This window comes from Dama dama, chromosome 18 (assembly GCF_033118175.1).
Source record: "Dama dama isolate Ldn47 chromosome 18, ASM3311817v1, whole genome shotgun sequence".
Classification (NCBI taxonomy): domain Eukaryota; kingdom Metazoa; phylum Chordata; class Mammalia; order Artiodactyla; family Cervidae; genus Dama; species Dama dama.
In genome coordinates this window covers 108,921,849-108,947,400 of record NC_083698.1, presented here as the reverse complement: position 1 = coordinate 108,947,400, position 25,552 = coordinate 108,921,849, and the positions used below count along the sequence as shown (strand labels likewise).

General features: G+C 43.5%; 1 protein-coding gene across 17 annotated transcripts in view; it reads left to right on the top strand.

Annotated features, from left to right (window-relative positions):
• The window catches only part of KMT2C (lysine methyltransferase 2C), a 254,607-nt gene that overhangs the window by 31,742 nt on the left and 197,313 nt on the right, over nucleotides 1-25,552 (top strand). The gene's annotated exons all lie outside the window — the stretch shown is intronic.

Here is a 25,552-nt window from a genome sequence, read left to right as displayed (position 1 = left end):
AGTTTAGAAGCACATGGGTCATTGTGAAGGCTTCCAAACAAGAGTGAGCTTATGATACTCAGGGGACCCTATGGTACTCAGGGGCCCCTTCTGCCTCTCAAAATGAAAGACTGGTGTTACTGGATATTGAGGAGAGCTTAGGAGATAGTGTCTGAGAGGCAGACAGGAGCCTGAGCTCTTGGTGCCCTGCTGGCCATGGTGGGGAGTAGGAATTTAATTCTCAGGGCAGTGGAAGCATTGGAGGGCTTTAAACCAACAAAGCTATTGAAGTAATCGCGACAGGTATGGCTTAGAGTAGGCTTTTGACAGAGGAGAAAGGTGATTAGGTTTCATATGTGTTTTGAAAGCTACAATGATAAGGTCTGCTAAAGGATTTGATGAGAGGGATATGGAAAGAAGTAGCAAAACTGTGGTCTAGATTTTTGTCTTTAGCTTAGGTGGACAGTAGTGTCATTTAGATTAGAAAACCTAGTGCAGAAACGTTTTTTTTTTAAAAAAACAGAATTGGAGCACTCTAATTTACTTAACTGTTCCCTTATTGATTGCCATTTAGTTGATTGTCAGATTTATTGCTATGTTTGTAGCAAACATCCTTGTATTCTGTATAGTTCTATCAGTACTTGTTGGCATATTTTAGAAGGTAAATTTCTAGATGTACAGTTCTCTTATTAAAGAATACTTGTGTTTCAGATTTTGGTAGCTGCTGACCGGTTGCCCTCCAAGAATGAGGTATTGATTTTGACTCCCACACCAGAGTGTCTTTTTCGCTGCATCCTCGCCAGCAGCTCATGCTGGGGTGGAAGCGGTGGGTGAGGGTGGCGTCAGATGGGGGCACAGAGCCTGCAGTTCTGAAAGTGGGAAGGGTAGTTCTGATAGAATTTTCCTTTCCTAAGTCACTCAAGCAGCGTGTGCCCAGAATGAAAATCATTGGCACTCAGCTTTTTCTTTCTGGTGTCCCTGCGGTCATAACGCGCCTCTGGCCTTTGTTTCTTCCAGCTGCTGGTCATACAGTTGTTGGTCAGTTCTTCTAACTTTGGCGACGTTTATGAAGACCGTCATCATAATTATGAGAATGATGAAAATTAAAACTGTTGATTGTTTAATGTATCCTACCCTCAGTATATTGCATGTGCTGTATTAATCTATTGAATCGTCCCCAATAATCTAAAGGTAAATTCTATCTCCACTTTTTCAGTGGAGATAACTGAGACAAAGGACTTCTACCAGTCTTTGATTGTCTTTTCGTTTTTATCTTCCTTTTTTTGTCAAAGTGTTTCTTTCTGGTACGTGTCCAGTGCACTGTCACTTGAATGCTTTTGTTCAGTCTGTGTGGGTCCGAACCCTAAGACACAGTGAATGGCGGAAAGAGGCAGGGCTGGAGTAAATGCATAGCAGAACTAGGTTTGGGAGGAAGCTCTGCTTGCTGGGGGTCAGACTGCCCGAGTTCAAATTCTAGCCTTACAGCTTAGTAGCTGCCTTATTTGAGGCTGATTATTGATCTTCTATCTATTTCAGTTTCATCAACTTTAAAATGGAAGAGCAATAGTAAATATTTTGTAGGGTTACAGTGGGCAATAAATAATGCATGTAAAAGTGGATAGCACGCGAGTGGGGTAGAGAAAATACTTCATCGGAGTTAACTGTTGTTTTTACGTCACTGGTCAGGCATAAACAATCCTGTCTCCATTCAGAACGGGGGAAAAGAACAGGCAATGCGATATCACAGTCTTAAGAATTACATGTTTATGTGTAAAATTAAAAAATACTAAGTACCACTAGTGTTTACCACTGATGTTGGCTTGGGATATCCATGTGTTACGCATTTATGTTTTACTGAGTGGAATTATTTCATGGTTATTCTAACTTACATGTTTAATGATTGAGCTCAAATGACTGTGTTAGTTGTTTAATCATGTCTGACTCTCTGTGACCCTTTGAACTGTAGCCCACCAGGCTCCTCTGTCCATGAGAGTCTTCAGGAAGGAATACTAGAGTGGATAGCCATTCCCTTCTCTAGGGGAATCTTCCTTCCCCAGGGATTGAACCCAGGTCTCATGGTGACCCACTCCAGTGCTCTTGCCTGGAAAATCCCATGGATGGAGGAGCCTGGTAGGCTGCAGTTCATGGGGTCGCTGAGAGTCGGACACGACTCAGCAACTTCACTTTCACCTTTCATTTTCATGCATTGGAGGAGGAAATGGTAACCCACTCCAGTGTTCTTGCCTGGAGAATCCCAGTGACGGCGGAGCCTGGTGGGCTGCTGTCTATGGGATCGCACAGAGTTGGACACGACTGAAGCGACTCAGCAGCTCCTACATTGCAGGCAGATTCCTCACTGTCTGCGCCACCAGGGAAGCCCACGTTTGTCACTAGCATTTCTTTCTTTTTGGCCAGTTATCTGCCTGTGCCCGGTACCAGGTGCCTTTTGGCTTCAAATAACAAAGCTCGGTGAGACTGTGGAGGACCCAGAGACTGTCCCCTTTCCTGCCCACCCTCTTCTGCACTGCACAGCTTGTGGGGCCTTAGTTCCCTGACCAGGGATTGAACCCCAGGCAGTGAAAGTGCAGAGTCCTAACTAGTGAACCACTCGGGAAATCCCCTCTCCTGTTTTTTAAGATCTTCAGCCTGTTGTTGATAGTTGCTGGATTAACTCACTTAAATAATTATTGAGCACTTGTAGTTCACCAGGCAGTAGTTTGTGTATATGGAAAATCACAGCAGTGATCAAAACTGACCACAGTTACCGCCCTCAGAAAGCTTACATTTCAACAAAAAGGAGACCGGGAAGGACTTGCCTGGTGGTCCAGTAGTGAAGACTCCATGCTTCCAACGCAGGGGTCCTAGATTCTGTCCCTGGTCAGGGTATTAAGATATCTCGCATGCTGTGTGGCATAGCCAAAAGATTTTTAAAAAAAGGAAAGCTTTCATTTTGGAGGTGAGGGAGGAGGCAAGGAGGTAAGCTCTAAAGTATGGCACAAGATGTTGAGTGTTAACGGAGAAGAATAAAGCTGCGACGGGGGTAGGCAAGGCCGAGTCTGGTTGTTGTAATGAAGTGATGAGGGAAGGCTTCATGGCGGTGACATTTGAGTGGCGTCTCAGAGGCAGTAAGGGTGCACGGGCCGAAGTACCGGGGAGAGCGTTTGAGACAGTGGGCCTCTGCTGAGTGCACAGGCGGGAACAGGGGTGTGCTGGCGCCTTCAGAGGTCCGGAAGGGGAGCCCCGAGGGAGCTGAGCCGTGGCCTGTAGACGGTGGTGAGAGCTGCGGGCCTTTATTCCGGCTGAGGTGAGACACACTCAGGGGCTTCTGAGCAGAGGCCTGACCTCCTCTGACTAGCACTCGGAAAGGGTCCTGCTGGCTGCTGTGTTGAGACTGGGATGGAGGTCATGAAGGCTAAAGCAGGCATGGTGGTTGGGAGAATGCTGCAGGCAGCCAGGTGAGAGGTATTTTGGAAAAAGAGAAGTCAAGAGGAGTGATTCTGCACCTGTATTGAGGGTTGAGCTGAAAGGGTTTGTTGAGGAGTCAGGTGTGATATGTGAGCAAGGGAGATATATGTTCATGTTTGTGGTAGTCCACTGACCACTCCCGTCAAGATGGGGTTCATCTGTTTTATTCAGGACAAAAGCCTGTCCTGGACACCCTCAGGGTACTTCCCCCTCGGATCCTGTAGGCTGTGATTGTTCGGGGCCAGGATAGCCAGCATCTGTTCCTTTGAGGCTTTATGATAGGAGGTGGCTTCTGACAGTAAGAACAAGTCGGGGGGGGGGGGTGACTTATGAGAGTAAGAAGAAGTTGGCGAAGTAGGGGGGGCGGTGTCTGTTGGCTGGATAACAGTAGTGACTTAGATATGTCACTGTCCACTTTTCTGTTGGGTTGGCCATCGTTTAAAATATTTTTTTTGAAAATGACTTGTGAATAGTCTTCGCACGTTAAGACAATAAGTTCTTGTAATAATAGGTTGTAAATATTTTTAAGCCATATCTTTTATTTCATTCATTTATGTTTTGAATTGTTTGCAGTAGATTTCATCAGTTACCTCCTTTAAATGTATACTGCATTAGCTATTCTGTTTTTAACTGGAGAATAATTGCTTTACATGTTGTGTTGGTTTCTGCATCAGCATAAATCAGCCCTCTTAAACCTCCCCCCACCCCCCACCCCACCACACCCCTCTCGGCGGTCACAGAGTGCCAGGCTGAGCTCCCGTGTTACACAGCAGCCTCCCACCAGCTATCTATTCTACACACGGAAATGTATATGTTTCAGTGCTATTCTCTCAATTCATCCCCCTCTGTCCTTCCCCGACTGTGTCCTCAAGTCTGTTCTGTGTGTCTGTGTCTCTATTCCTGACCTGCAAATTGGTTCATCAGTACTATTATCAGTTCCATGTTACACATTAACATACAATATTTGTTTTTTTCTGACTTCACTCTGTATAACAGGCTCTAGGTTCATACACCTCACTAGAACTTACTCAGGTTCGTTCCTTTTTATCAAGCCATATATTTTGGTGAGACTTTTAACCCTGAGATCAGTTTTCTAATTTTGAAATAAATGAATCCTTTGAAAGTTACAAGTTGGGGCAGGTGAATGCAGGGACTGATGCATAATTTATAGTTTTTCCTACTCTAGGTGCAAGTGTCATTTTAGCCTGAATGCTGGCTAGTCATTCTTCATAAAACTATCATTTGTGGTCTTGTAAAGGCAGCCACAGTGTGGAGGGGAAAATCAAAACCACCCCGATTCCTCCCTGCCCCTTAGATCTGTCTGTTCTCCCTCCCTTCTGGCCCTGGAGCGGTGCAGCTTCAGCCAAGGCACATCCTCCAGTGAGGTTCAGTTTCTACCTGCTTCTCTCCCCAGAGGTCACTGTCTACTGACTTGTCCTTCCCTCCCTCTCTTCCTTCATCAGCAAGGCTGATAACCGGCTGATTATCTAACAAGAGATTTTTGTTTTATTGTGCAACTGCTTGTTCATCCTTCAGTTTCAGCTTGAGAGGCAGTGTGTTCCTTCTCATCAGACACAGCAGGGTTTTTGAGCTTCAGCTCCACTCACTGCTTGCTAGCGGTGTGACCCAGACTGCTTCATAGCGCAGCTCCTTCAGTGCTGGGCTGGGGGGCATTCCGTTAAGAAAACCATGCAGTTGCTGCTTTCTGGGGTTGTACAGTTTGCGTTCTGATGTGACTTTAGACAAGTTAATGAAACTCTGAGCTTTCAGTGAGGTCATGAATGTGGAATTCTAAGAACCTTGTGTTTAAGAGACTTAAGGGCAAATCATGAACAACTCCTTAGCCCTCCCTTTTTACCTTTGACTAAGGGTAGATTACTGATAACTAACTGAGTTGTAAGTGGGGAAGTAGGGTCATTGTGAAGTAGCTGTGAGCTATTACGGAAGGTATATTATAAAAAGCTCTATTTTTTCCCCTCCTAACTATACACTTCACTGTTATAAAGAGAAATTGTGAGTGTGAGTTTGGATCATTTCCACAGTTCATCTGGTACTCTGAGACTGTTCAAGGCGCAGTTGTGTTGATACATAGGGTGGGGGGTACAGATAGGTGAGGTACATTTGCAGTTTTTGTATGATAACTTATCATGGCATAGCCAAGAGAGAGAATTCAGTGCAGGCAAGTGAAAACATACTTAGTTTTCCTTTTCCAGAGTGTCCAGTTTAACATACTTTTGGTAGGATATTAGAATAATTTCCAAGTTCTATACTTAAAAGCAAGAGATTCCTGAAGAAGTCACTGGCTTACTTTGCGTTGTTGTTGTTCAGTTCCTCAGGGGTGTTCAGCTCTCTGCGACCCTATGGACTGTGGCACGCCAGGTTTCCCTGTCCTTCACCATCTCCTGGAGCTTGCTCAAATTCATGTCCATTGAGTCAGTGATGCCATCCAAACATCTCATCTTCTGTGGCACCCTCCTCCTGCCCCTAATCTTTCCCTGCATCAGGGCTTTTTCCAGTGAGTTGGCTCTTTTGCTGGCCAGAATATTGGAGCTTCAGCATCAGTCTTTCCACTGAATATTCAGGGTTGGTTTTCTTTAGGAAATTTCCCTTAGGATTGACTAGTTTGATCTCTTTGCAGTCCAAGGGACTCTCAAGAGTCTTCTCCAGAACCACAGTTCTAAAGCATCAATTTTTTGGCCTTCTTTATGGTCCCAACTCCCACATCTGTACCTGACTTGTGGAAACACCATAGCTTTGACTGTGTGGACCTTTGTTGGCAAAAGGTATTACATTATGTCCCATGATTCAGATAGAATTACCACACCATTACAGTAGTTGGGAAGTTAGGATTTTCAGGCTCACAATAAATACACATTTATTTATGTACTTTTTTATGCAGAATATTTTTTCTGGGGGAGGAGGGAGGGTTTAAGTTTAGATTTACAAGGAAAATCAATTTAGTGCATATTAAGTACAGTGTATTCTGATCAAAATTTGCCTAAAGGAGTGTTTTTCTAGGAAGTGCACATAGTCATAATTAAGATTGTTTCATTCTTAATGAAGTTATATCTTAAAGCAAGAGAAGGCAATGTAATCTTTTCCTTGTATTAGCCCTGTGTTATACTTTGACTCACAGCCTTGTAGCTTTAGATTTGTAGTGAGTGAAGTGAAGTGAGTGAAGTCGCTGAGTCACGTCCAACTCTGCGACGCCATGGCCTACCACACTTCTCCGTCCATGGGATTTTTCAGGCAAGAGTACTGGAGTGGGTTGCCGTTTCCTTTTCCATTAGATTTGTAAGGTGATCGCTAACCACCTGTTACCGTGCACATCTGTAAAGACTCCGTGGTTAGATGAATGGCTGTTTGCTGAGAAGGATAGGGGGAGTTTTGTGCTGGTGGATATCTGGGCAGAAGGAACAACATAAGGACTGGGGGCACAGACCTGGGAAATTGCTTGGCCTGTTTGTGAAGTTTTCTGTGTTAATAAAAATACAGTGTACTGTATATCATAGTTCCCACATTCAATTTAACCACAACTCATGATACGTTGTGGCTCTAAAGCAGTTGTGTCCAAACTTACATTTGAATCCTGCCTCCATTAGTAAGAATTTGAATACATGATCTTAGCATCTATATCCTTTCTATTTTTTCTTTTCAAAATAAACAGTATATAACTATCACAATCTTTATTGGTTTTGTCAAAAAGTGTGTCTTTGGTTTTTTCCATGCGATCTTAACACGGGTTGCTAAATTTTAGATCTGAATTTCACATTCCTTGTTAATCTCAAGTTCTAGAATTTCAAGCCCACGATTAGGAAGGATGTTTAAGTATCATGTGCGCACTCTGCTTTGGAGGCCACTACTGTAAAAGACTGTCGTATAAAGAATATTTTTCAGAATGTTTGTTTTTCTGCTTTGAATGCTAAGTAATAGGTGATGTAGATGAGTAGGATAGAGTGAGTGATGAGTGTAATCTTTGCATCCCAAAGAGGCCATTGGAGAAATCAGAGTATTGATAAAATAAAAAAATTTGAGTTCTGGGTCTGCTTAACTCTGTGAAGGTTGTAAATGAATATTCATGTTTCCTTAACATTTATTTAGTATCCACTGTGTGCCAGGCACTCTTCCAAGCAATTTCATATATGTTGCTTAATCCACAGCCCTTTTACTGATGAGGAATTCAACTTGTTAATTTATGGAAGTAGAAAAAAATCAGAATTCTTCCAGGACTTTGACTCAAAGCTCTTTGTTTTTCCCTTTCTACTATAGCTATTTGGAAGAGCTCTAAAATCTAGTTAATGAGATAGGAAAAATAGACATGCAACACAGTATCAAAGAGGAAGTTCTAAGTCCTTGGAATAGTGCCTGTTTTTTGGGTCAGAGCTCCATCTAGCAAAATGCATACAGCAGATGTTTAATAGGTATCTGTTAAGTATTCAGGAGCTCTTAGTATCAAGCAGTATCAGGCATGTGGAGTGGACTCCAGACTTCTACTTCCTGACTGTGTGATCTTGGCCAGTTACGCTCTCTGAGCCTGAGTTTCCTCATCTGAAAAACGGGGGACTTGATCTCAGCTGCCCTGGGTGGTTATGAAAATTAAATGATAATGTATTAAGATGCTTAACTCACGGAGTCTGTTGTATGGTACCTGGCTTGTGTGATGACGTTTGACGCCTCTGCGAGAAGGTTCTGTGCTCTGCTGTACTGTTGGTTCTCTAATCTCCAGCAAAGTGTTTAACAACAGTGGTCTCCTCCAGTTTCTACCTCCACCAGTTCCTTTTCGAGCTGGTAAAAATTAAAAAAACACAAACCTTATTTTAACATAGTATATTGTTATGTTTCAGATGATAAACAGTAAAATAAACTGTAGCTTTTGTGGTCAGTGTATGGTAAATTCTGATGTTCAGGATATTCGATTATGTCATTTAATTTAGTAATTGCTTTTTTGGGGAAAGTGAAAGTGAAATCGCTCAATTGTGTCCAACTCTTTGGGATCCCATGGACTGTAGCCTACCGGGCTCCTCCATCCATGGGATTCTCCAGGCAAGATTCCTGGAGTGGGTTGCCATTTCCTTCTCCAAGTGATCTTCCTGACCCAGGGATCGAATCCAGGTCTCCTGGATTGCAGGCAGACACTTAACTGTCTGAGCCACCAGGGAAGCTTTTTTAGGAGAAGGGGGATAAATACAGACCAATGTGAAAAAGAAAATAAAAACGCCCACAGTCCCACTGTTCACACAATCCTTGTTGGCTTAAAAAAATTCCATGTACATGGTTGGAAATTTAAATCTATAAACCAGAAGTCCCCTCTATTAGCTTGGGTGTCACAACAAAACACCACAGACTGGTGGCTTAAACAGCAGAAACTTATTTTTAGCAGCCCAAGATCAAGGTGTCCGCAGGTTTAGTTTCTCCTGAGGCCTCTCTCACCGGCTTGCGGCTGGCCACCTTCTCACTGTGTCCTCACTGGTCGTCCGCGTGTGGTCTGTGTCCTTAGCTCCTTTTCCTGAAATGACATCCACATCCGTCATGCTACGTGAGCGCCCCCCGCCCCCCCGACACCTGATTGTAACCTGGTCACCTCATTAAAGGCCGTATCTCCCAATACAGTCTCACTGTGCCATCTGGAGGTGGGGGCCTCAATGTGTGAATTTGGGGGACAGAGTTCAGCTCATGCCTGCCCTATCCTTAAAACCACTAATAGCTTTTATTTCTATATTTCCAGAAAAAGTTCCTGTTCATATCTGTGGACATATGAATTTAAGTGACTAGGAGTAATTAGTTTCTTTGAGCTCAATGTGGGCAGTATACATAGGAATGAAAAATTGCTGTAGAGTTGTGCTAGGTTGGGGAAATGAACTTATGTGGAATCAGACTTGATGGTATATTTTTGTGGAATCAGACCTGATGGTATATTTTTGTGTGTATATGTGTTGTATATGTGAGTTTGTGTATGTAAATACCAATATATTAAAGCCTCTTCAATGTAAAATTGACCAGTTTCATATTTGTCTTAAGTCCTTGATGTGCTAAAACTGTATGTGTGTGTGTGAATCTATGAATTCGATTTGTCCATTCAGTTTTTATTGAGCACTGTTACTATGCTGGGCCCTCTGTTAGTCATGGGAAGATGAGATCCCTACCCAGAAGCTCTGAAGTTGGCTGAAGGGGCCAGGGTGGAGAGATGTGTGGAGATGTGGGCAGGCTTCTGAGTCCTGTCTACAGGACAGGAGAGGAGGAGCTTGTTGTCCCCGGAGGCTTATATGGTGCTTTCTGGAGGAGGTAATGCTAGAAGGTAACTGAAGCTTGTACAGTCTGTCCAAAGAGCATTTCAGGCAGAGGGGTTGGCACATGGAAAGGCAGAGAGTTTTGAAGAGGATGGTCAAAGGTTAAATACAATGAAAATACAGCCTGGAGAGGAGTGACAGTGGGTGAGGCTGAACTGGTGGCTTAAGTTGCATCCTGAAGATGGAACTTTTATGCTCTATTCTTTTCTTTTTAAGAACTGTATCTGTCTGTAAGACTTGCTATTTGCAACCTTTGAAGGATGAAAGGAGGAGGGTGGCGTTGTATTTGCATTTTCAAAGTGACTATCTTGCCTTGGTATGAAGGATAAACGGAGGGGGATGGGAAGTGGTTGGGTGTTGGCAGGTGAGAGGGGAATGGAAGTGAAAGTCACTCAGTCGACTTTGCCAACTCTGCGATCCAGTGGATTGTCCATGGGATTCTCTAGGCCAGGATACTGGAGTGGTAGCCGTTCCCTTCTCCAGGGGATCTTCCCAACCCAGGGATCGAACCCGGGTCTCCTACACTGCAGGCGAATTCTTTACCAGCTGAACCCCCAGGGAGGAGGGGAATGACTGCCTGAAAGAAGACAGTTCGGGGGATGACAGAGGCAGCCGGCTGGTTGGAAAGAGGTTTCACAGGTGGGATTAATAGGACTTCCTTAGGACAGGAAGAAAACTGGAATGATTGAAGTTTCTAGGTGGATGGAACAAACCTGGGTAGAAGCCAGATGATGACTGAGTTTTGGATCTGTGGAATTGGAAGTCCTTTTATCCCACTCAGGCGATGCTGCTCCCTGGGAATTCGGGTAGATGGGTGGTGGGTGTGGACTGGAGCGGAGACTCCCTGTGAAGGTGCACGCTGAGGCAGAAGAACCTGTCTAATGAAGAGAAGTGGCGGGGACTGTATTCCTGGGAGCGTTAGCATTGTCCCTGGTGCTCAGGAGGAAGCGCCGTGAAGTGGCCAGGGAAGCCAGGAGAGTGAGCTCTCTGGTGGGATGGTGTGTGCTGTCCAGTGTCAGGGCTTCTGGGGGTCCCCGGGCGGGGGAAGATAGAGACGTTTTCAAGGGTGTCTGATAGATTTAGACTGGACAATCTTTCTGAAGTCAGTCAGCAGTGGGCTTGTTAAACAGATTGCAGAAGGATCTTTGGTGAATTGGAGACGAGAGAAAGAATAGGCGTGAAATAACTGATGGGGCTTTCCAAAGAAGGTAAAGTACATGGTGTCAAAGAGGGGGGGAGCGGGGCTCAGGAATTATGGACGTTTAGGAGTAGATGAGACTAGGTTTGTGGTGGAGATTCAGTGGCAGGAGTGGTGGAGGTGGGCAGAGGTGAAAGACCCAGAACAGGACGGTGTTTTGGAGTGAAGGGTTGACTGGGGATCCACAGCCCAGGGAAGGGTGGGTGCCTCAGTGTTGCTCTCATTTGGTTCTTAAAATGGTGCTGCTGTGGATGTTTTTATTTATTCCTCCTCTACTAAGTGGTTACCTTATAATGTCTTGATTTTGAGTTGGAATATCCTCATTTGTCTCAGGAAAAAGATGTATTCTGGTCTGGGGAAGGAGTTGTTTTTTCTTTCTTTCCAATGATACCTAAGTAGGCAAAGTTGAATTAGTGAGTGTCACACAGCACTGAGATACGTGTCTGGTGCTGGGGAGAGGAATCCAGCTAGCACACGGGTGAGCATGTTCTTGGGGGGAAGGTGGCTCTGTAAGTTTCCTAAGACCCGTGCAGCAGAGCACGAGAGACTGGGTGGCTTAAAGTAACAGGAACTGATTGTTGCACATCCCTGCCGGGCCTCCCTCTGGTCTCTGGGAGTGGCTGGCAGTCCGTGGGGTTCCTTGACTTCCAGCTGCGCCACTCAGTCTGTCTTCTCGATCACAAGGTCTTCTCCTGTTATGTCTCTGTCTCTGTCCGAACCTCCCTCCTACACGTACACTGGCCTTCCTAGACTTAGGGTGCATCTTCCTCCAGTGTGACCTCGTCTTAACTTGATTACATCTGCAAATAAGGTCATATTCCTTGGTTCCAGGCAGACATGAATCTGGGGACACCATTCAACCAAATAACAGTAGTTTTAGAAATGAATTTCTAACGTGAAATTTCATGCATCAACTAAAGTTGTGTAGAGGGTTTTCCTAATGGAATTATTAAGGCAGGACATCAGAATTGTTTGAACCTATTTAGGGCTTAAGTCTCTGTGATTATATGTTTTTAGTATTGTAAACCAATTCAGATGAAATCCTGTAAATCTAAATCTGAATGATAAATGCAGACTTCCCCAAATTTGTTATTTTTAAGTGTAGTGAAAGTGAAAATGATTGTTGCTCTGTATTGTCTGACTATTTGCGACTGCATGGACTAGCTCGTCAGACTACTCTGTCTATGGGATTATTTTAGGCAAGAATACTGGAGTGGGTTGCCATTCCCTTCTCCAGGGGATCTTCCCAATTCAGGGACTGAACCTGGGTCTCCCGCATTGTGGGCAGATTCTTTACTGTCTGAGCCCCCAGGGAAGCCCTTTTTATGTGTAAGAATGCCATTGTTTTCAAGGAGAGCTCATTGATGGTAATATTTTTTGAAAGAAAAAGAAATGCAAAAAGGCAAAATGGTTGTCTGAGGAGACCTTACAAATAGCTGAGAAAAGAAGAGAAGCTAAAGGCAAAGGTGAAAAGGAAAGATATACCCATTTGAATGCAGAGTTCCAAGGAATAGCAAGGAGAGATAAAGCCTTTCTCAGTGATTAATGCAAAGAAATAGAGGAAAACAATAGAATGGGAAAGACTAGAGATCTCTTCAAGAAAATGAGAGATACCAAGGGAATATTTCATGCAAAAAAGGGGTACATTAAAGGACAAAAATGGTATGGACCTAATAGAAGCAGAAGATATTAAGAGGGTGACAAGAATACACAGAAGAACTATACAGAAAAGATCTTCATGACCCAGATAACCACGATGGTGTGGTTATCACTCACCTAGAGCCAGACATCCTAGAGTGCAAAGTCAAGTGGGCCTTAGGAAGCATCACTACGAATAAAGCTAGTGGAGTTGATGGAATTCCAGTTGAGCTATTTCAAATCCTAAAGATGATGCTGTGAAAGTGCTGCACTCAATATGTCAGCAAATTTGGAAAGCTCAGCAGTGGCCACAGGACTGGAAGAGGTCAGTTTTCATTCTAATCCCAAAAAAAGGCAATGCCAAAGAATGCTCAAACTACCACACAGTTGGACTCATCTCACATGCCAGCAAAGGAATGCTCAAAATTCTCCAGCCAGGCTTCAACAGTACGTGAACCATGAACTTCCAGATGTTCAAGCTGGTTTTAGAAAAGACAGAGGAACCAGAAATCAAATTGCCAACATCTGTTGGATCATAGAAAAAGCAAGAGAGTTCCCGAAAAACATCTACTTCTGTTTTATTGACTATGCCAAAGCCTTTGACTGTGTGAATCACAACACACTGTGGAAAATTCTTGAAGAGTTGGGAACACCAGATCACCCGACCTGTCTCCTGAGAAATCTGTATGCAGATCAAGAAGCAACAGTTAGAACTGGACATGGAACAACAGACTGGTTCCAAATTTGGAAAGGAGTACACTAAGGCTGTATACTGTCACCCTGCTTATTTAACTTACATGCAGAGTACATCATATGAAATGCTGGAATGGATGAAGCACAAGCTGGAATCAAGATTGCTGGGAGAAATATCAGTAACCTCAGATACGCAGATGACACTACCCTTTTGGCAGAAAGTGAAGAGGAACTAAAGGGTCTCTTGATGAAAATGAAAGAGGAGAGTGAAAAAGCTGGCTTAAAACTCAGCATTCAGAAAACTAAGATCATGGCATCCAGTCCCATCACTTCATGGCAAATAGATGGGGAAACAGTGGAAACAGTGAGAGACTTTTTTTTTGGGCTCCAAAATCACTGCAGATGGTGATTGCAGCCATGAAGTTAAAAGACGCTTGCTCCTTGGAAGAAAAGCTATGGCCAACCTAGACAGCATATTAAAAGGCAGAGTCATTACTTTGTCGACAAAGCTCCATCTAGTCAAAGCTATGGTTTTTCTAGTAGTCATGTATGGATGTGAGAGTTGAACTATAGAGAAAGCTAAGTGCCAAGGAATTGATGCTTTTGAACTGTGGTGTTGGAGAAGACTCTTGCGAGTGCCTTTGACTGCAAGGTCAAACCAGTCCATCCTAAAGGAAATCAGTCCTCAATATTCATTGGAAGGACTGATGTTGAAGCTGAAACTCCAATACTTTGGCCACCTAATATGAAGAACTGGCTCATTGAAAAGAAGGCAGGAGAAGGAGATGACAGGAGATGGTTGGATGGTATCACTGACTTGATGGACATTAGTTTGAGCAAGCTTTGAGAGTTGGTAATGGACAGGAAAGCCTGGCGTGCTGCAGTCCATGGGATTGCAAATAGTCATACACAACTGAGCGACTGAACTGAATATTTTCTGATGAGAAAATGATGAGAAATGTCATTGTATGTTTTAAAGTAGATGGTTGTAAAATGCTTACCGTTGGATTATCTTCTGACCCCCCCCAAAGACCAGACTGGTTTGTGAAAAAACAAACTTTTAATCCCAAATATAGTAGTAAATAAATAGCAAAAACAACTTGACTAGTCTGGGTTGATAGATGCAACTGAAGATGGAACTCTTCAGGTTCCATCTTCTTTATTAGACTTATTTAATAAATACATGTGGTAGCCCTCCTTATTTTCTTTTATTTTGGCTTAGTCTTGGTCTCACAGCTTTATTTCCTATGTGTTTACCTCTTTTTCTCACTAAAACTCACATCAGAGCTGGTTAATTCTTTCCAGTAAAACTTAGTTTTGAGTGATGGCACCCAATTCTAATAACCAAGCAGATGGTCCCATTTGTCATAAAGCAGGACTTGTAATTCAAACTTAAAAGTTTTGAAGCTGCCAGTCCTTGATTAACCATGGTTTTGGAGCAGTGGGGGAGCAGAATGGAAGTAGAAAGGAAGCATGTGAAATTTTCATTCTTTCCTCTTACAGTTACTGGTATCAAGGAAGCTGGGTTTAGGTTGAACCATCTGAAATTATCCTTTTTAAAGGGGATGAAGATGGTCACATACTGGCAGTTTTACAAGGTCGAAACTAATTGACTTTTCCAATCCCACATAGGAAGCCTAGCTCAAGGAAGGCTGCACAGGTAGAGGGGTTCACATAAGGAAGCTCAGCTAAAGGTGGCGCATCCGCGCAACACCCGCTTAGAACCGGATGAAGGGTCAGGACCGTGTTATTGATACTTCTTGCTGAAGCATCTTTTTTTCTTAGTATAGCTTTATTTTTAGACATTTTCTTTTCAGAGTATCAGAACATTTCTCATACTTAAGCAGATGGGTTGAAAAAACATTTTGAAGCTAAATAGAATTTATTTTAAGTGCTTGTTGTTTTGAATTATCTTTATTCTAGTTTCTCACCCCCCCCTATTATATTAATATGTCTAATAAAAATTTGTTTCTTGTTTTGCTGTCATATAGTTGTATGAAATTATTGGTTAAGGAACATTTATCTTAATATGCTTTAATTACAGTAATAACTACCTCTGGACTCTTGACAAATGCTGTTTCTGATGAATGTGATATGATCTTGTGTTAAAGAATCTAGAATAGTGTTTGAGACACAGTGAGGTCCTTGAGAAATGATATTTGAATTTCTCCTTTCTTTTGAAGGGTCTTAAACTTTTGAAGAAAGCATGAAAACTAAGATAGTCTCTGAAAACATTATGAAGTTGGGACCTAAAATGAAACCTTTAAAATTCTGATCCTGTATTGTTTCTCCTGATGTAGTCTGTGGTATTCTTCATATTGAAACTACATTTCACAAAAAGAAATGTACTTGGTTAACTATTATCAAAATTCCTTGATTAAAATATATGCCTATTTGTGTATCTGTGTGTGTATTTAAATGTATTAAGAGATATACTGAGATGTGTAAGCAAACATATATATCCACATATATGAGTGAGATTGATCAAATGATATATTCGTTATAAGGGGCAACATTTTTTTTCCCCCTCCAACCTAAATGCTTCACTCTGTGTATAATGATAGTGTGGAATTTGGGGAATTTGATCACTTTACTGTAAATCATAGATGTGTCTTTAGTATTTCGTATTCTAAAAGTTCACATGCACATCATAAATTCAAACTCTTAAGAAGAGGTATAAATCACAAGCTTAGGTTTACTCCCCAGAGATAATCACTGGAAACTTCCTTGTGTTTCTTTCCGGATGTTTTTCATTTGTGGGTAAGAAATGGATGTGTGCAGGGAGGAAAAAAAAAGAAAGACACAGGTATATACTTGTTGAAAACAAATGGAACTATGCTGTAAACTTACTTCTTTTGCTTAACAGTATATCTTGTACATCATTTTATAGGTATATGTTGACTATTAATATAGGTCCAATTCAGTGATAAAAATGGAAATAAATTCCCATTTACTGAATCCTGTTTTTTAAAATTACTCTTACTAAATCATGTATAATTGTCAGTCAACAGGGATGGCTTGGGTAAAATCTAATAGGAAAGGTTGGATTAAAATTGTAAATTTGTACTGTATATGGCTGTTTGCAGGGGTAAGGAAATGTGGTCTTTTTAATGTACATAATCTTTTAAAAATATCTTTTTCTAATGTCCCTTGTCTGTTGTAAAACCCCTTAAACTTCTGGGAGCTGATTTCTGTCTTTTTGCTTTAAGGTAACACTGTTGTGTAGTTATTCTTCTGAGAGATTAAAGTGACTTATTTTTTAAAGGAATACATAACAAAATTCTGTATTAACTGTGTTCGTTGTAAGTTAGAAATCCTGGCTCTGCTTACTGTTCTTATGGTCTTAGAAGATGCCTAAGAGCCTGAGCCCTGTGTTAATCCAGTGCTGGTTCAGATCCTGGATGCAGCCCTTACTAACTAGCTGTGTGACCAGGATCCTCTCATGCTTCAGTTTTCCCATCTTTAAAATGAGGAGTGATGATTGTTGGTTGTGATGGGTCCATAAAAAGAATTATGTTAGTTGAAGTTATGTCAGTTGCCGAAACAGATAAACCCTGAAATCTCAGGGGCTTAAGAAAATAATAGTTTATTCTCCTGGGACTTGAGTTAATCTCGTCTCTGATGTCTTCTGCACAGGATTTCCAAGATTGCCCTGGGCATTGATGTCCACCTGGCAGATGGGGGAGGGAGACCTGCAGATTGTGTGGGAGGTTTGGATGTAGGGCCTGGGGGTAGTGACGAGGTCTCCAGCACATTTGCCCACGTGTCATCATCAGGAGCTCAGACAGAGGGCAGGGAGGTTGGGAAGATATAGCCGAAACTGCTTGCCCAGGAGGTCGGGGAAGTGTGTTTAAGTGTGTTTGGTGAATAGTCAGCCAGTCTGTGCAGTAAGTACTCAACCTGAAAGATGGTTCTAAAGTAGTTAAGCAAGTCTGTGTACCTCTTGAGGGTCTGTAAGGGGAGGGTGGTGATGCAGAGGGGAGCAGTTAGCATTTGTTGAGAACTGCCATGAAACATTGTTTTAGGAGAACTCTATATTATAACCGTATTCATTCACTTCATTCTTTAAAAAGTCCTCTAAAGACTATTATTATTATTATTATTATTTTAACATCCAAGGAAACTAAGGCACAGGCCGAGTTATGTATGGAGTTAGGATTTGAATTCTGGCAGTGTTCACTTCAGGGTGTGTGCTTTTAACACTCAGCTCAAAGTCTGGTGCAAACGCAGCTCCATTTAAGCCCTGCACGTGGCTGTGTCCCAAATCTTCCTTCTCTTGGTGTCTCGTTTTCCGCAAAGATCTTCTTTGTGCCAAGATAATCCCTTTCAAGTTGCTGCTACCTCCATCCGTGACCCTCTTCCTCCCCTTCACATGTCTTGATATTCAGTAATCACTCCTTTTCTCTTCGCACCGTTTTCTTAAAAAAAAAAAAAAAAAAAAAATTTTTTTTTTTTTTAATGTGGACCATTTTAAAATTCTTTATTGAATTTGTTAGATAAAGAATCGGCCTGCAATGTGGGAGACCTGGTTATGATCCCTGGGTTGGGAAGCTCCCCTGGAGAAGGGAATAGCTACCCACTCCAGTATTCTGGCCTGGAGAATTCCATGGTTTGTATAGTCCATGGGGTCGCAAAGAGTTGGACACGACTAAGCAATTTTCAGTTAAAAAAAAACAAAAACAAACCAGTTTGTTTGAATCAGGAGCTGAATAGGGCCCTCACATTGTGATTAATTCTTCTTTAGTCTATACGTTGCTGCCTGCTTTTTTCCTTGCAATGTATTTGTTGAAGAAACAACTTACTTGCCCCATAGAGTATCCTCCTTGTCTGGATTTTACTGATTGTAGGTTTAACATGTCTTTCTAGTCTCTGTATATCCAAGTTGAAGTTGACCCCCCACGCAGTGTTGGGGTCAGGGTGCCTATCCTCTGCACAGTTGTAATTCTGTATAACTTTGAAGTGAGCCCTCCATATCTGTGGTCCTGTATCCACAGACTTGTCCGGCTGTATATTGTGTACTCGGGCAGGACCTATTCACTGGGAAAAAACCCATGTGCACGTGGACCTGCGCAGCTCTGACCTTTGTGGTGCAGGGGTCAGCTGTAAGTAGCTGGAGCTTAGAGGCTTGATCAGACTCAAGGTCAGTAAAATATCTCCCGTGACTGCTGCTTGCCGTGCGTTCTTTTCACCTGGAGGCACATGCGGTCTGCTTGTCTGTCTGTGACCCTGGCGGCTACTGATGACCAGTGTCAGGGTCTGGTTTATGCACTAGGTTGTCAGGTGGCGTGCTCTGATTCTGTTATGCCTTCCTTTTATTAACCAGAATGCTTTTTTTTTTTTTTTTTAAACAAAGGGAAAAGTCCCCCACATCTCTTGGTTGCCTAGTATAACAGTTTATATAGGAAAGGCAGGATAAATGTTTGATTCTTTCTCTTTCTTTACCAGTTGGTGGCGCACCCAGTTGGTCCACAAGCATTTCCCAATTGTGCTAAATATGTTTTTCTTACTCGTATTTTCTTACGTTTAAGTCACCGCAGGAAAGTATCTGAAAGCTGACGGACAGAGGCAGGATCGCACCCGCGCCCCTGTCTGGCGGTGGGCCCGTGCGGTGTGACCGAGGTGGTGTGGGGCACACGCCGGGGGGCGCAGGACGGGGAGCTCAGCCTGCAGGGTGGGAACGGCTCTGTGCGTTTGAAGGCTGAGTAGCAGTTCGCTTCTGGAGCACGTGACTGCTCTCCAGGCAGAGGAGCCGTGTGTGCGAAGGCTCGGGAGGTGGACGTGTTTGTTAAATGTGGGGATCTTGTGTGGCTGGGGCCAAGTGTGCTCGGCGTGGGAGGGTCAGGAGAGGAGGTCGTGGAGGTGGTGGGGATGGTCAGTCTGTTAAGGAAGAGTTGTGACTTCGCTCTGAAGGCCGTGGAGAGCCTCTGAAAGGTCCTTAGGCAGGTAATGACATAGAAACTCGCCTTCCGGGGGCACCCTGGCAGCCTGTGCAGAGCGGCGCGCGGCGCCCTTCTCTGGACGGCTGAAACAGACTGTGTGGTTCTCTCTCGGTGTTGCTCCCTGGTCCTCTTCCCCAGTACACCCACACACCTGCGTCCGGCCTCCTCGGGTCCTGGCCCTTGGTCTTCTCAGGGCTTGGGCCCCGGGCAGGGCTAGGAAGGAGGCTGTCTGGGGGAACGTGGTTGCGGTGCTTCAGGAGTCTGCTGCTGTGCAGGCAGCCCAGCGCCGGCCGTGCGAGTCGTGGGAGCAGCGAGGATGGTGACGGGGGTGACGAGCGGGCCTGGACCCTGGCGCGGTTGACCCCTGCAGCCTGCTGCCCCGCCACACGGCCGGGTGTGCCGGGAAAGGAAAGGGGCCTGCCAGGGCTGTGCTCCAGCGAGAGGCTGAGGTGGGACAGCCTGAGCCTTCCCCGCCGCGGACTGCCTTTCTGGCTTTCTGACCCCCTTCTGTACTCTGTGCTAAGCACACCCGCAGCCCTCCAACCTGGGTCGTCTGCTCCCTGCTCCATCCGCTTAGTCTTGTACCTGGAGAGCCTTTGCTGGGGAGTCTGACCGGGAGCTGCTGCCACCCTGTGCAGAGGGAGAACCCTCAGTGTGGCTGAGGGTGCAGGTTGATCCATGAACTGTGGGGGGTGGGGGGGATGTTTTAGCATTCCTACGGAGAAAATTTTTTCTCATACATACATTAAAGCAAGGTTTCTTAGATTTCGTAGGGCTGCCATTCAAATATTAAGTAGTGGAGTTTAAACTGTGTAGAACAAAAATAACGCCTAAATTATAAATATTTATCAACAAAAGAAAATAAAAACGCCCTACCTACTTAAGATTTACACCTAGTGGTGTGTATATATATATATATATTTTACATACAAATACAGACTGTGTATATATATGTGCATGTGACACATATAGAAAACAAACCACCAAGAACTAACTTGTCAATAGATTCAGTAAAGTTGCAGGATACACAATTAATGTGCGGAAATCTGCTTATCTGTACACTTTTATAGCAAACTATCCGAAAGAAAAATTAAAACAATTTCATTTATAGTTGAATCAAAGAGAATAAAATACCTTGAATAAATCTTAACTAAGGAGGTGAAAGATTTGTACTCCGAAAACAATAAGACACTGTTGAAAGAAATTGAAGACACTGTTAATGGAAAGATATGCAGTGTTTTTCATGGATTGAAAGAGTTAAAATTATTAAAGTGACCATACTATCCAAGGGAATCTTTGCAATCCCTATCAAAATACCAATGGCATTTTCCAAAGAACTAGAACAGATCTAACATTTTTATGGAAACCAAAGACCCCAAATAGTCAGAACAGTCTTGAGAAATTAGAAAAAACCAGGAGGTATCATGCTGCTTGATTTCAGACTATGTTACAGAACTGCAGTAATCAGAAACAGTATGGTACTGGCACAAAAGCAGATGAGTGAAACAAAATAGAGCTCAGAAGCAAACCGCACTTTTTATGGTCAGTTAATCTACAGCAACAAAGGAGGCAAGGATATGCGATGAGGAAAAGACAGCCTCTTCAAAAAGTGGTGTTGGGGAAAACTGGACAGCTGCATGGAAAAGAATCAAACTGGATTACTTTCTCATAACATTTTCACGCGTGCACACACACACACATACACACACACGCACACTAAATATAAAAACTCAGAATGGATTAAAGACCTGAAAACCGTAAAACTTCTAGAAGAAAACATAGGCAGTATGTTCTTTGACATTTCTATTAGCAGTATTTTTTATGCATGTCTTCTCAGGCAAGGGAAGCAAAAGCAATCATAAGCAAATGACACTACTCAAACTAAAAAGCTTTTGCACAGTGAAGGAAACCATCAAGGAAACAAAAAGGCCACCTATTGAATGGAAGAAGATGTTTTCAAAAGGTATATCTGATAAGCACTTAATATACAAAATATATGAAGAACTCACACAACTCAATGTCAAACAACTCAAAAAATGGGCAGAGGAACTGAACTTAATAGACATTTTCCCAAAGAAGACATACAGATGGCCAATAGATGAAAAGATGCTCATTATCACTAAATCATTATGGAAGTGCAAATCAAAACTACCAGAAGTATCTGCTCACACCTGTCAGAATGGCTCTTATCAAATAGACAACAAAGAACAAGTGTTGGTGAGGATGTGGAGAAGTGGGAACCACCGTACACTGTTGATGGGAATGTAGTTTGGTGCAGCCACTGTGGAAGACAGTATGGAGCTTCCTCAAAAAATTAAAGATACACCTATCATATAGTCCAGCAGTACCACTCCTGGATATTTGTCTGAAGGAAATGGAAGCACTAACTTTCAAAGATACATGCACCCCTATCTATGTTCATAACAACACTGTTTACAGTAGTCAAAAGATATGGAAGCACCCTAAATGCCCACCAGTAATGGATGAAGAAGATGTAGTATATATGCACATAATAGAATATTACTCAGCCACAAAAAAGAGTGAAATCTTGACATTTGCAGCAACATGGATGGACCTAGAGGGTATTGTACAAATATTGAATAAGACAGAGAAAGACAGCTACCATATGATTTCACTTATATGTGGAATCTTAAAAAGAAATGACCAAACATAGCAGGACTGAAACAGAGTCATAGCAGAATAAGCAGGTGGTTGCCAGAGCGGAGGAAAAGGGGTGAGGGGATGAGAGAAATAGGTGAGTGAGATGAAGAGGTGCAAACTCCCAGTTTTAAACTCAGTGAGTCACAGGTATGAAATATATAGTGTGGGGAATACAGTCAATAATTATGTAATACCTTTGATGACATTATAAGTAGACTTTTGGTGGTAATCATTTTGAAGTGTACAGAAACATTGAATCATGTTGTGTAACAGGAAGTAACAACATTGTAGGTCAATTATACTTCAAACACACTTGTAGGAGAAGATTTTTTTATTGGAGGTGGGGAATAGGGGAGTGGGGAATTGGATGAAGGGAGTCAAAAGGTACACATTTCTCATTTATAATAAGATAAATAAGACTAGAAATGTAATGTTCAACATGAAAATCACTCTGTTATATATAAAAGTTCTTAAGAGTAAATCCTGTGTTCTCATTACAAGAAAAAAAAACTGTCTTTTTTTACCTGTATAAAATGACGAATGTTCATGATGTATGTAAGTCAAATCATGCTGTACACTTTAAACTTACACATACGTCGATGATATATTGATAAAACTGGAAGAAACAAAAGAGCATTGAAGATTGGTTTGGGAAAGTAAGTAAATATCCCTCCTGTCCCGCATTCAGCTGCCAAATGAATCAATCCCAATTTTAGTTGTCTGCATGTAAAAGAGAACTAGTGAAAACAGCCCGAGAACCACGGGTCCGGGGTGAGATGAGGCAGGTGGTAGAGATCAGATGTTGTGAGAATTGTTTACAAAGGTGGTAAATTTGGGTTTCCCTGGTGGTCCATTGGCTACGGATCTGCCTTGCAGTGCAGGGGACACTGGTCCCACCCCTGGTCCAGGCAGATGCCACGTGCTGCAGGGAAGCTAAGGTCTAGAGCCCATGCGCTGCAACAAGAGAAGCCACTGCAACGAGAAGCCTACATGCCACAACCAGAGAGGAGCCCCCGTCTGTCTGTCGCAGCGAGCAGAGACCTGGCGCAGCCAGAGATAAATATTAAAAGAAAAAAGGTCACAAGTAGGATGGTAAATTTGAAGGGTAAAGTTAAGTTCAGAGGGGGAAAGTTGAACAGGGCTGTTTTGAATAAGGACAGTGAGCCAGGGGCGGGGGTGGGGTGGGCGCTGTGGGTGGATCAAGATTCCCAATAAATGGATCCCTTATTGCTATGCTTAGTTGAAAGCTTATCTCTTAACTGAATGAAGCCTGTGTGGCTTTTGGTTTCTCTGATCTGGAAAGGTTGTTTGTGTGCCTCAGTAACTCATTTTGCTGAAAAAGATTATTCCTGAGGGTAGCAGTGAGGAAAAGAATTGGAAAGGTGGATCCTGGCCAGCTGAAACAGTCCTTGAATGCCAAGCTTCGGGAACTGGGTTTTTATTTGGTATGCTGTAAACCATGTTGAGCAGGTGGGAAATGCAGCGTTACTGAGTCAGATAGCTAGGGGTGCTAGGCACCGGGAATGCCAGGAGCTCCAGAGAACACGCCCGTGAGGTGGTACCGAGGAGGGCACGGGGCATGGGAGGGGGTACGCTGCAAGGTGAGGCATCACACGGCAAGAGGAGGCAGAAGGTGGTGAATCGCTGACTTAGGGACACAGAAGGAAAGGGGTGATCAGGCTTTATGCAGAGCTTGCAGCCTGAGCTTTTGAGAGTCGTTGTCGGGAAGACTATTTTATTTCTAAAAGGTATTCTGGAATAAGTGTAGCTTAACCAAACCTTGAGATTCATGGTATGTTTAGTTTCACTTGCTAGATTATTAAAATGGTGTTGTGCATTTAAGATATTTTAAGGCCTCTATTGTAGAATAGTAACTGGAGAAAATGGAAGGAACAAGCATTGATAAGTCGGGAAGAGGGAGCAGTGTCCCCTCGTGCTTGGCCGATTCCTTGTGGGGGGTGTGTGTGCACTGAGAGGTGTGTGTACTGGGGGCTGTGGGCCCTGAGGGGTGTGTGCACACTCGGGGCTGTGTGCACACTGAGGGGTGTGTGCACACTGGGGGCTCTGTGGGTCCTGGGGGGTGTGTGTGCACTAGGGGCTGTACACCCACCTTAGGTGTGTGTACACATTGGGGGCTGTGTGTGCACTGAGGGGCGTGTGCACTGGGGGCTGTGTGTGCACCGAGGGGCTGTGTGCACACTAGGGGCTGTGTGCACACTGGGGCCTGTGTGTGCACTGAGGGGTGTGTACACACTGGGGCCTGTGTGCACACTGGGGGATGTGTACACACTGAGGGGTGTGTACACACTGGGGGCTGTGTGTGCACTGAGGGGTGTGTGCACTGGGGGCTGTGTGCCCACCTAGGGGTGTGTACACACTGGGGGCTGTGTGCACACTGGGGCCTGTGTGCACACTGAGGGATATGTACACACTGGGGGATGTGTGCCCACTGGGGGCTGTGTGCCCTGAAGGGTGTTAGCACCCCTGGGCCCCACCCCCTCCATGTCTCCAGACATGGACAGCAGGCCTGGGCGAAGGAGGGGCAAAAACTGTCTCTTCCCCAAGTTGAGAACCATTGCTCTAGAGTTAGAGAACCAGAATCACTAAACAGAAACTATTGGCATGCCTCGAGCACTGTCCAGCACAGAGCTGGCTCTCAGATATTTGTTGAAGAAATGAATGATCATATTTTGGCTTTGAATTAAAACTCCAGAACTTGATGTGCTTTACCACAGAGCAGGATGTCTGACGAGCAGCTCTTCCAGGTCTCATCTTCTTACCTGGGTTATTAAACTGATAAGGTTTTCTCTCCTTATGTGTAGTTGGTTCTGACCCTGGTTAGCTGTAGAACTTTTCGAGACTCTCTGCTGACATTTGCTCAGATTTCCCAGCTTGACATTCAAGTCCTTTCCATATCCTGGGTCCATCTTACCTGTCAACCTTTGTTTGCTCTCTTCTGAACATGCCTGAGTTTTACTCCCACTTGTGCCAGCCATTCCTGCAGCCTGAATTACTCTCCTTTCCTCCCTTCCCTGCTTTCATCCCCTTTCCATTTCCTGTCTGAAGTCTTACGCATCCTTCTTCATGAAATCTTTGCTAATCACAAAGTGGTCTCTGGTCTCTCAGATGGACTAGTTGCTTTCGTGGTGCTGTGTTCCTCATGCGCACATGCCTTCAGTTTGATGAATGTCTCTATTCATATTTGTATCTCCATCTGGATGTTATTGTTGTAAGCTCTGTGTTGATAGAGGTAGAGACCAGATGTCTTGTCTGGGATGTTGTAGGAGGAACTCATTCATTGGGGAACAAGTTGAACAAATCGTGCAAATGTTGAGATATTATGATACTACTTTAGATATGCTTTTAGTCATACTTATTATCAAGTAGTAAACAAGTGTTTCTAGAAGCTTTTCTCATTGTAAACATACGTAAAAGTAGACATGTTTCTATGCCAGACCCGTGCGCCCACTGCCTAGTTGTTCTTGTTTTTCCTTGCCTTGTGGTCAGTCAGTTGTGTTTCCTCTGGGCTGGCCTTCCACTCCCCTCTGCTCCCTGCCCCTCCGTTTTGAAACAGGTTTTAAGGTTTCAAATGATCAATAAATACTTTGGTATGTGACTTCTGTGAAATGTTGAACACGACTTCTATAAACTGGTTCAACTGAAATAACATGCAGGTGGGGTTTAGAAACTGC